This window comes from Gavialis gangeticus, unplaced genomic scaffold (genome assembly GCF_001723915.1).
Source record: "Gavialis gangeticus isolate Ggan-Ray unplaced genomic scaffold, GavGan_comp1, whole genome shotgun sequence".
Lineage (NCBI taxonomy): Eukaryota > Metazoa > Chordata > Crocodylia > Gavialidae > Gavialis > Gavialis gangeticus.
In genome coordinates this window covers 64,520,880-64,532,194 of record NW_017729032.1, presented here as the reverse complement: position 1 = coordinate 64,532,194, position 11,315 = coordinate 64,520,880, and the positions used below count along the sequence as shown (strand labels likewise).

The window sequence follows — 11,315 nt, the reverse complement described above, 5'->3', positions numbered from 1 at the left end:
GAGAAGGGAAAATTTTATGTGGTGTTTTCCCCCCTCTTTCCCTTGTTATTTCCCCCCCCCCCCCCCCCCCCCAAATAATAGCCCAGTCATTGGGGCATTTGTTTGGGATATGGAGATGCAAATTCAGGTGCCTAGTCTGAACCTGACAGCAAGGATTTGATTCTTTGTCTCAATACCACAGATGAGTGGCATAAACACTAGTCTGCCAAGTATTCTAACATAATTGGGCATATGCTTTTTTTTTAGTGGAAGAAAATATTAAAAGCTCTTGGGCTTGTTGATCCAGTGCAAACTTCTAAAAATCCTTTTAAACTCATACTTTGATAGGACAGGAAATCCTTTTAGTTCCAGTTCAAGGCTTAGGGCTTGCCTTCACCATGGTGTTAGCACAAGCTGTAAACTTGAGTTTTCTTCCAAATTGGGCTACCAGCTACAAATGAATCTTTTATTTTGAAATATATGGTACTCTGAACTCATGTGGACTTGGTTGAAGCTTAAGTGCTGTAGTGAAGTTAGCCTCACTGCACTACTAAAGTTTAAAGCAGTGTGATGAGTTGCTAATTTGGTCACTGTGTTGCAGTAAACTGTTTTGCATAGCTCAAGTGTTCTTTTGCTGCATAGTTGCTTGAACTAGATTGGCTTGAAGGAATCCAGCTAAAGCAACTGTTGCTCTAGTGATCAGTAATTGCTCTGGGCCTGAGGTGCTGAAAAGAGATCTTCCTTAAGTGCTCATGTTCCAACTGCAGTTCAAAGGCAGAAGCACAAATACTGTTCATCTCTCTGTGAAACTTCTGGTGCCTGGGAAACTAAATCACTTAAAGATACTGTTCCTAAAATCGCATCTTCCTTCTATAGCCAAAATTTTAAATAGTTTATATAAAATTTAATATGGACTGGTATGTGACCTTTACAGATACTCTTATAACTAGCTAACTAAATATGCTAGCAATGTTCATGTCAGTTCTGGGGTCTTCTCCGCAGCTTCCTGCACTTGGTTGTCTCTAAAATGTCAGTGCTACTGTCAGGTAGATCATTTGTTCTGGCAATGTTATGATTTGTGAGTCGGTTGTTTCAAACTTTGAGGTCATTGCTTAGCTGAGGTTTTTTTCCTGGCAAAATGTCATGCTTCCTGCCCTCTGTTTCTGTTCTACGAGGAGGTGTTGCCTACTTTCCCTCGGGAAACATCGATCTGTGATGGAAGCCTCCGTTTAGACTACAGACCAATCTTCTATGACACCATTGTGTATATGATTAGAGATTTCTGTCTTGTATGCTGTTTGCATCATGTTTAAAGAGCTGTTGCCACTTCATGGGTACTAAGTATGATAAGCAAACAAAAACAAAAAAAAGATTTGAAGTCCTCAGTTTTTCTGACCTTGGCTTTTAATTGTTGCAGGAATTCTAGTTCAGTGTTGTTGTTTTTTTGTTTTTTTGTTTTTTAAATATCTATAGAAAAAAGATAAGATATATGTAACTGGTACTGTTCTGTAATCTTATGACACTTAACACCAACCAGTTGGTTTGGCAATTCTGTGGTAATATATCTAAACTAAACTTCACTGCATACTGCTTAAACTCCTATCCACTAGAAACTACAGCTAACTATTGGATATGACCATGCCTAGTAAAAACGGGCTTGATATGCATCATTGTCTCGTTTTCCTAGAAGGTACTACAGCTGTCTTGGGGAAGTTACAATTAATAGCCCATAGTGCTTACCATTATTCCCTCTAAGGAGCAGCAGTCCATGAGCATGCCACCTTGGTCCGGTGTGGGACACTTACAAAAGACCGGGGCCAGGGGCTCCCTGACTCTGGGGAAGTGCTCTGCTCCCCTGCATCAGGGCTGGGGAGTGGAGCACTTCACTGGAGCTGGCGGAGCCCACGCCACCCCACCATCCCAGCCTCTATCCCTGCCTTGCCTCACCTTCGGGGAGGAGCCGCTGCCTCTTGCTTAGCCAGTGGAGCCTCACTGGGGCAGGCAGCGGCTCCTCTCCAAGGTGAGGCAAGGCAGGGATGGGGGCTGGTGTAGGCTCCACCGCCTCCGGGGAAGTGCTCCGCTCCCCAGCCCTGATGTGGGGGAGTGGAGCACTTCACCTGAACTGGTAGAGCCTGTGCCAGGCTCCCACCCCAGCCTCTCCTGTTACATAGCCTTGAAAAAGCTGTGTACGGCCACACTTCTAGTTGTGCGCAGCCACGCACGCACTTATCTTAGAGGGAACCTTGGTGTTTACATAACTCTTATTTTTTTAATTTCCAGTCAATGTAAATAAATCTGTGCCTACATCTCTCCATGTTTGTGAGACCCATGTTTGCTGTGCTATAAACGTGGACTCTTGCCTATACCGAGATATAGGACAGCAAGTCTTGATAGCTTCCCAGTGTCGTATACTATCCTTAAATTAACATCTTTAGCCCTCCTCTTAGGTTTTTCAGTGTTAACAGTATGCTTGAAGATTGTTTAGCAGTTTCTGTAACATGGCAGAATCATCCTAGAGTCTTTATGATAGTTTGTCTCTGAATTAATACTGTGAGTATAGGGGGAATTGCCTTCCTGTGGGTTCTAATTCTGAACTGCTCCATTAGCAATAACAGTTCACACTGAGTACGGACTATTAAATAAGATGCACGCAGCCAGATTGAAAAAGGATGTGGGCACCTAAGTTCAAGAGTCCACAAAATGCTGTTGAGCCATTTAGGTCCCTAAGTAATTTTACTGATTAAAACTTAAGCACTCAAAGTTCTGCTGCTACCCATGCCTAAAGCTGGTGCCATCTTGAGTTGAATTGAGTGTTTAGCTACCTGTCTCATGCATAAGATTTCTGGGATTCACAAACTGTGTATGCCTGGGTCCCAAGTCCCTGTAATCCAGTAAGTGTCCTGAGAGTACACCTGACACACCCTGACAGCATTGGATGTTATGAATCCCAATTCTAGGTGCATTTCTCTCCACCTCTATGGTATAGCAAAATTAGGTGCCTCGCTTGGGCTTGTGAATTCTTCTTACAGAACTAAACTTCTGGGCACTCCTAGACCTCTGAGTCTGGCCTGTGTTGTCTTGCTCTGGACTCTGTCCTGCTGTGTTTCTGTTAGATTTTTCTAGAGAGTCTGCGGCCAGTATGTATCTCCTAGACTAGTATGATTTGCAAATGAAATATTGTTCCTGTTTAATAAAATTACAAGGGCCCTTTCTAGCAATGATGTTAGCCCATTTCTGTTTGGTTTTAGTTAAAATTAGCCTTCCATTTATGAAGACTTGCAACTTTATTTAGATCCAGGTGCTCTTTTTAAGCATATTGGTAGCTGTTGCTAGTGCATGTGATGACTAAGCTGCTAATCTCCAGTTTTCCCTGCTGCTGTAAAAGGATGGTGTCAGTAGTCTCCTCTAGAGATACTCACAGTATATAAGCATAGAATTAAGTTGTTCACAGACTACTTCAAGGCTTGGGCCTTTTCAACTCTTTAGTGAAATTTTGCATCCTGTGACCACTGGACATCTTTCTGGAATCTCCGTCAGTGAGGCAAGACATGCATTTCTATACATCGCTCTCTATTCCCAGAGAGCACTGCATCCCTCTGTCTCTTAGACCAGAAGAGAAGAAATACAGTATTAGAGAAAGGGAAGACAGTCCCCTGTATTAAATATTTTAATTTGGAGAGGGAAGCAAGGGGTTCTACATAAGCTGAGGCTTCAGTCCCTTTCTGCAGCAACAGTGGGGTGTACCCACAGCAGTGAATTTACTCAGCCCCGGTTTTAGTCTCTTCTGTATGGCCGAAGAAACTCGGATCTTTCAGCTCATTTCTATACTCTAAGAACATCCCTGTCCCTTGGAAGATGTTTTTAACCTTTTCCATACCACTGGGTATTCTTGCCTCTCTAATGCATACCTTTCCCGGTGAGAACACGATAGCGACTTTTTTGTTTTATATTAACCATTAACTGGCTTCTCTTCTTCTGTTGCTGTAACAGGTTTTTCTTTTTTTCTTTGCCCATAAATCTAGTTCATTATTTTGTTATAATGAGGATGAGTTCACCACTGTAAGCCCTGCAGTTTACTTATTTTTCTACTCTATGGCATTACTTAATGTCAGCAGCACTTTCTGTCAACATATAAGCTTCTGTACCAATGTCCAATTAAAATTAATAACAAGTGTTTCATTTTACTTTCAGGTTGATGTCTTCTGCTGCAGTGGAAAAAAGTCATCCACGCTAATGATGCTACCACCATCCTTTGTCCGCAGTGCATGCCCTCCGGCCCTTGCAAAGTTGTGTAATTCTTTGCATTTCTTGCATCTTTTGCCATATGGGCATTGTCCTCCCTGTCAGAGTATGTGCAGCTCTTTGTGTTTTTTGCTTTCTGGATTCTGGCTTGAAGCTCAGCATGTCTTTTTTTTTTTTTGCTACTGGTCTCCTTAATGGTATTTTTTGGATTCTCAATTATGCCTATAATGTTGGAACACTGTCTATTCCCCCATTCTTAACTTTGGCTTGGCAAATTCTAATTTTCTTTTCTACTATTGATCTGAGTCTGCCAGCAGTTTCTCATTCTCTCTGAGAACTTTATGCTGGGTTCCAGTCACAATATGCTCCCTTGTCAGGGACTTTTTAGTGCCTCAGCTGCATTTATGGTGATAAAATCAGTCACACATGCTTAGTTTCACTTTTATATGTTCTGCTTAAAAAATCTCGTGTTTAATTTTTATATGGAGTTTATTAACTGCATCTTTCTATTGCAGTCTGAGTTCAGACTCTTCTGCCTAAGTTGACTATAAACTGTTAAAGCTAGTTAATCAGAATGTGATGTTGTTGTTGTTGTTGTTGTTGTCAGATAAGACACCTTATGGTTGTCTGTCTTTTCACTGGCACCATTGCTTACAGATACAGACTAGTGCCTTGTAAAGTCCTTCCATATGCCTGTGGTGTTTCAGCTGTGGAACTTCTACTTATGTTTTAATCTTTTGCTCCTTGTTCCGTGTGAGTTTGAATAACAGGCTGAAGATGCTGGGTGGGTGGGTCTTTGTTCTTGTTAGGATGTCATTTCAGTTGCTGCTGCTTAAAGTATGTATTGTCTCTTCTCTGACTTGTTTGGGAAGCTAACCGACATAAAGGTACAATTCCCAGTACTAGAGTTGCAGTGGAAACAAACCCTCTAGTATCCCATGGTTAAACTTTACATTAAACAACAGTGCTTACCTGTATTAAGCAAAGGTATTGTTCAGCTGTACTATTTTAAGTGTCTGCCTCCTGTTGTGAACGTGTGTGTTGGATTATTTTTCTCCATCTCTGCTATTTTTGCAACTTTTTCCAAGTTGTGTATCTCTGTATTTCCTGTCTAGACTTCAGCTTTCTCTTCATCTCTTGCATTTTTTCCTCTCTAGTGTTTGCAATAGTCCTAGTCTATATTTAACTAACCTGCTCTTAATATCATCTTCCAGATTTGTTTTGCAAGAAGCTAGCTCTTGGGTTCATTTTAACAAATCCCTGTTACAACCTACCAATGCTGCTCCTATTACCCACTTAATACATGTACTGTTGATGATGGCTCTGTTTTACAGTTGTTTTGTAAACTACACAACATCACTTGTCTTAGTGTAACAAAAAGAATATAGCATGTGCGTTTATTCTGCAGTTGAATGCTAGAAACTTTAAAGATGACTAAAAAAAGAATAGAAATGTGGTTACAATACACTTCTGGCAACCCAGTTTCTAGGTTAGAGGCCAACATTTAGAAGTGAAATTTGGAATCTAGTTTTCGGTATAGGCTAGAAGCCTGTCAGGAATGTTGGTGGCTACTTTCAGAGTTCCAATCCATGCTTCACAAGAGGATGCAGTTTTATGGTGCAAATTGAGTACATGAAGGCTTAATTCTTGTGCCCTCTGTACACAACTGGACCATGTCTGTATGAAGCTTGTCTCTGTTTGCATTGGTATGTAAGACTCCCAAGCCAGATACGCAAACTTGTCACTTACGTTCTTCAGCTACATCAGTTTCCATGAAACTACTGTCAGGGACTCGAACCCCAACTTCCCAGGTCCATTGTCTGACCGCAAGACGGGCAACACCAGCAAGGTCTTATCTCAAAGCTCTTTATTGAAGCATTCATACAACAACAAAGAGTAGCCCATCTCCTCCAAGAACCAGCCCCCCCCCCCTTGATAACAAGTAAGCAAGTTTATATAGACAGTTTTGCGTCACAGATTTTACACTTAATTGACTCAACCTCTATGGTTAGTTAAAAACTTCTAGTGCACATGACACGATACGCACGCAGGTGGGAATTTCCCAAGATATCAGGTTAGTATGAGAATTCTTAATTAGTTCAAACTGGCTTTTGGCTATATGCTTGTTTTGAAATGTTAGGTAATAGGGAGGACGGTATCTTTGGTTGTTCCAGCTGTGTCTTTGAAGCACTAAGTCTGCTTTGTAGAGAATTTCTATACTATTATCTATGGTCTTGTTAATTTTTATAACTACACAATAATAGGCTTTGAGCAGTTCTTACACAGAAGCATCTTCCTTATCATCAAACATGCAACTTTCTTTTCAGCACTGTTACTTATGCTAGTGGGTTCAAGGTAGGTTCAGTTTGTACCATCCCCGTTTATCAGCTCACATTCCAATGTCATACTGCATAGAGAGAGTTTATGATTATCCTGTTTGTGGCTTCTTAATAGTATTTTTCTTTGTGGGCTTTTGGGCCTGCTCTCAAACATCATATATCTCACTACCCAAGTACTTCAAGTCAGGCATATGCTTACAAGTACATTTATTAAATGAAAATCTGTGGTTGCATCACAGGTTCTGGTTGCCTAGTGCCTAAAGTGGTGAAAACTCAAGAGATGAGCGAAGTCTTTCAAATGAAGTTCCTTTGTTAAGTGTCTCCTTACAATAAAGCTGTGTATGTTGTTAAAACTTAAATGTTCATGAAATCTTGTGCCAATCTTTCAACTTTATTTTATGTATAAAATATAGAAATAACTATCAACATCTTGTTGGTCTGAACTAGTGTTTCAGATAAAATTTTGAAAATGAAAAAATGCATTCTCTTTGAATGCTTTGGGGGGGGGGAAACTAATGTAAAAATACAACTTTCTAATCACTTTCTAAAATAACAGTTGAGCCCATCCTTTTGTAACAATCTTGCAAAGTACAAGACTATTACAAGGGTCAGCAGCCTGCAGTCATTGAATCCAGCCTGCAGACTTGGGGGTTTTGGTGGCTGGGGACTTCAGCTGTAGGAACTCTCCCCATGTGTTACCCTATGGGGAAGTGCTAGCTGCAGCTCAGTCCTAGGTCACATTCAGCTGCTTCTGACCTGATCCTAGTGACACTCTGCTCTAAAACCAAAACTAATTGCTGACCTCTGCTCTAGTATGATTTAGGACTATGATAAGTAAACTTCAGTCTGGTTTACACAGGGCAATACTAGTTTGCCTTGCGATATGCAGTGCATGCCTTCCTGAAAAACTGCATAACTTGAATTTGCATAAAGGGAACCCACTTCACAAGGTATCAAATAGGGATACATTCCAAGACCCTGACTGCATTAGCACCAGGTAAGTCTGCTGGAGCCGAGGCAGTGCTGGGCTCTTCCTGGCAGGGGGCTGGGCCATGCTGCACTTGGGGCAGGCAGTGGTGGTGCTGGGAGGGGGATTGGGGGACCCACAACACATTTTGGAGTGGTTGCAGGCCCCCTATAGCCCCCCTCCCTTGCCACTGGGGCCTCTGCCCCCTGGCCCACAGCTTTTTTTTCTCTCTCCCCACAGACTTACCTGCGGCCAATCACTTAAGATTGTATTTACTTTTATACCCAAAATTTGTTATATACAAAGTGTTGTCACACAATAGGTAGGTTCTGTATATGGAAATTTTCCTCAAGCATGGAAAACCTGTACTATATTTTTGGATACAGAACATTAGGGTTAAATAGCAGTGGTGAGTTCATGACTTCCCTGGCAAACTATTGAGGGTTTGATTTGCATTGTTTCATGAGACTAATAACGGCTCTAGTGACTTTTTTTTCTTATATCATACCTTGCAAAATTGAACTTACCTCCTTATGTGTATATTGGTTTTGTTGGGGTTTTTTTAACTTTCATGGGGAAATCAGAGCTCCCTATGCCTCTTCTGTTCACAGAACGCAAGTCCATGCCCTGCCAGAGGGGGGGGGCCCCAGCTGCTAGGACTATGGTGCCAGAGGCCCCTCCCCTCTGCAGCAGCACCTGAGCCCCAGCTACCTGATGTCTGCCTGCTGTGGGCTGGGCAGAGGGCAAGGCTGGCTCCCCACCACTGCTCCCACTCCCAGGGGCAAGGGGAGAGCTGTACCCCCCAGCTGTGGGGGTGGATGTGGACTGCCCACCACAGGCTTGAGCTCCCTGTCCTGCTGCCTGCCTGTGGGGTCTCCACAGGGTGAGACCTGGTGCTGTGGGGCAGAACAGGGCCATGCAGAACAGGGAGGCTCCTCACCACTGTGACCTCCGTGCTGCCCTGGCAGGGCATTCCCTTCCTGTGTGGCAGCAGCAACATGGTGTTGTGCCCTTGGCTGCTGCCACGCAGGCAGAGGACAGCTCATCAGGGCAGCATGTACCTCGCAGCAGCAAGTAGGTTTACCCATGTGGCCTTGCTGTGCCCTGGAGCACTGGGTCACACCTGCCTGACTGCCTTCTTCCTGCTTTCCCCCCTCTCCAGCCCCTTGCAGGCTAGCACTCTGTCATCCTGTGGAGAGCTCTTTGCAAAAGTGCAAAATCCACGGGTTTCTCCATTATTTATGGGGGAGTTTAATTTAAAAATAAATAAATCCATACTTTCCTCAGGTAATGGAGAATCTTCTTTTTTTTTTTTCTCTGTTTTCCTGTGGGAAACAGAAAACCCAGATCCCTAGTGATGACTCCTAATTCCTTCTGAATTGCTGCTTCCCAAAATAGCATTTATACCATTAATACCTTGCATTCTGTGTTCCCAAATACATTACCTTGTACTTTTGTTTCATGTTGGATTGTGACCATTTAGTCGGGCAACTCGGATAATTCTATTCCATCAGCCTGTCATCCGTAGACGTTATCAGAATTTTTTTTAATCTATACCTGTCAATAAAAATATCAAATGGCATTGCACCAAGACCAGTCCAGGGATCCTGCTTGTAATGTTTGTGTTTGCTGTCTCCTTGCAAGCTGCATTTTGAGAGACCATTGAGCCAGTCTGTCTTATATGCTCTGATACAGGGTGTGGTACAGTGTTGGAACTCCTTAAATCTTATTTGGGATTCCCAGATCATTGCTTTATCCTAGGAAAGAAGCGAGGAGGATGAAGGTGTTAACTTTGCTAAGTGGGGGAGTTTTTCAGAATACCTTGACCTTTCATTTTGTAGGAAATGCAGGGAGCCAAATATGTGATGGATAGACTCTGGTATGTCATATGCAGCTTGTTTTAAGTCTACCTTTCACATTATGACCTAGTACATAATTTGTCTTGGCCTTTCTTCTCTAGCAACCAGGATAAGTCCCCCACAAGCTGATTCCACGGAATGAAATGCACCTAATGGGTGGAAATGGGATATGCAACCAAACTAGTTTGGACTAAGGGAAGGGAAAACAGGAACTGCAAAACAAATTAGAAGGAAGCAAGAGATTGTTTGTAAGAGATGAAAGATGGGTTGGGAGTAAGGGGCACTGACAGGGCTAGAGGGACAGTCTTTTTTTTCTTTCTGTATTAGTAGAGATTAAGGCAGTGGTTCCTGACTTTCTAGTCTCAAGGCACCCTTCAGAAAATACCAGCTCTTAGTTTTCACTTGTATTTTGACTACAGAAAAATAATGAAGCAAATTTTTGGTTGCAAAGAACGCAAAAGTATTCTGCCACATTTTGATCTTTTCTAATTCCTAACTGACTTCCTATTTGAAATTCTGGGTTTATCTTGTGAATTGTTTTGCACACCTAACACTGCTAACCTTGTGTTGCACCCCACGGCACTCTTGAAAGGATCTTAAAACACTCCAGGGTGAGAACCGCTGGATTAAGGGCATGCCTACTTGGCAAAGCTTAGTGCCAGACAGACGCATGGGCTAGTTCTGCAAACTATCCTGGAACTGAAAACAATTTACTTGTTAGAGGCAAGGATTTCTTAAAGTGATATCTCTTTATTGGATCAGCTGCATAGTTGGGACAAAGTTAGGCAAGCTTTTGAATGCAAGACATTCATGTTAGCATAATGCTAGGTTGAGGTAATGAACTCTGCTGCTTTAGCCTGTCCAAATGCTGCATTAATTTGACTATACTGATTCCAGTTCCAGAGCTAGCTCTGCGTATGCTGGTTTCACCTAACACAATCTTTCTGCAGTGTAGACTTCTTTTAATATATGACCTAGCTGTTCATGCAGTACAACTCAGAGCTGTATTGTGCAATATATGGCCTGCAGGTTGGATCCAGCCCACTTGGCCCTTATATCTGGCCCATGGGTTCCCTAAAATAGTTAGAAAATGAATTATCTGCTCATGGCTGCCTGTCAAAGATGACAAGGTGCCAGCAGAAGCAGGACCCAGCGGCGGCAGCAGCACCAAGGCCTGCCTGGCCCTGCCCCAGCCCCCAACCAGAAGCTTCTGCTTAGCACAGAGGCTTCTGGCCTGGCAACCCATGGGGCTATTCCCCCTTCCCTCTCTCTATCTGAGAGTGGAAACTGAGATAAGAATGGGGGAGGGGAGGGGAGGGGAGGATCACTGGAGCCAGCCCAGCCCGGCTGCATAGCCAGGACCACACAGCACAGCAGGGGCCAGGCTGGCTCCTGCCGTCCTGGCTATGCAGCTGGAAACCACGTGCTGCTGGGTGGGGTGGGAGTGGGGGGAGCAGTGGCAGTAGTTGGAGAAGGAAGGGAAGTGGCAGGGGAAAGGGCAGTGGCAGCAACAGGTGGGGGAGGAAGTAGCCGCAAGTGAGTGGGCAGGAGTTCAGGGCCCACAACAACGCCCTAGGGCCAGAGCCAGCAGGGGCCTAGGATGGGGCAGAAGGAGTGCAGAGCCAAGGCTGGTAGAGGCTTTGTGGAGCCAGGCCAGCTCTACCCTTCTTCCTGCCTGAGGCCCAGCCACATGCAGTCCTAGGGCTTGCCAGAATCATGCACAGTCCGGTGTTATGGGCCATGAGAGCCTTGGTCTCATCATCCAGTGTTGCTGCTGGTGGTAAGGGCTGTGTGCAATGAGGGAACGGAGGGGTGTGTGGGGGGATGTTTGTAGGGAAGGTCCCATGCATACCCCACCACACATGTACCTGTACCTCCCCCGTGCCCCCCACTGCCATACATGTGAACCCACAACTCTCTCAGCTACCC

At 43.8% G+C, this 11,315-nt stretch overlaps 1 protein-coding gene across 3 annotated transcripts in view; it reads left to right on the top strand.

Annotated features, from left to right (window-relative positions):
* FNDC3A (fibronectin type III domain containing 3A) overlaps positions 1–11,315 on the top strand; it is a 300,433-nt gene that overhangs the window by 2,832 nt on the left and 286,286 nt on the right. Inside the window, exon 2 of one of the 3 annotated variants that reach the window (XM_019524325.1) lies at positions 4,171–4,327. The exons of 1 other annotated variant lie outside the window; for it this stretch is intronic. The gene's annotated coding sequence lies outside the window, so the exon portion shown is untranslated. Of the gene's footprint in view, positions 1–3,032; positions 4,328–11,315 lie in introns of those variants that run through there. One more of the 3 variants, XM_019524326.1, reaches the window with a different exon arrangement.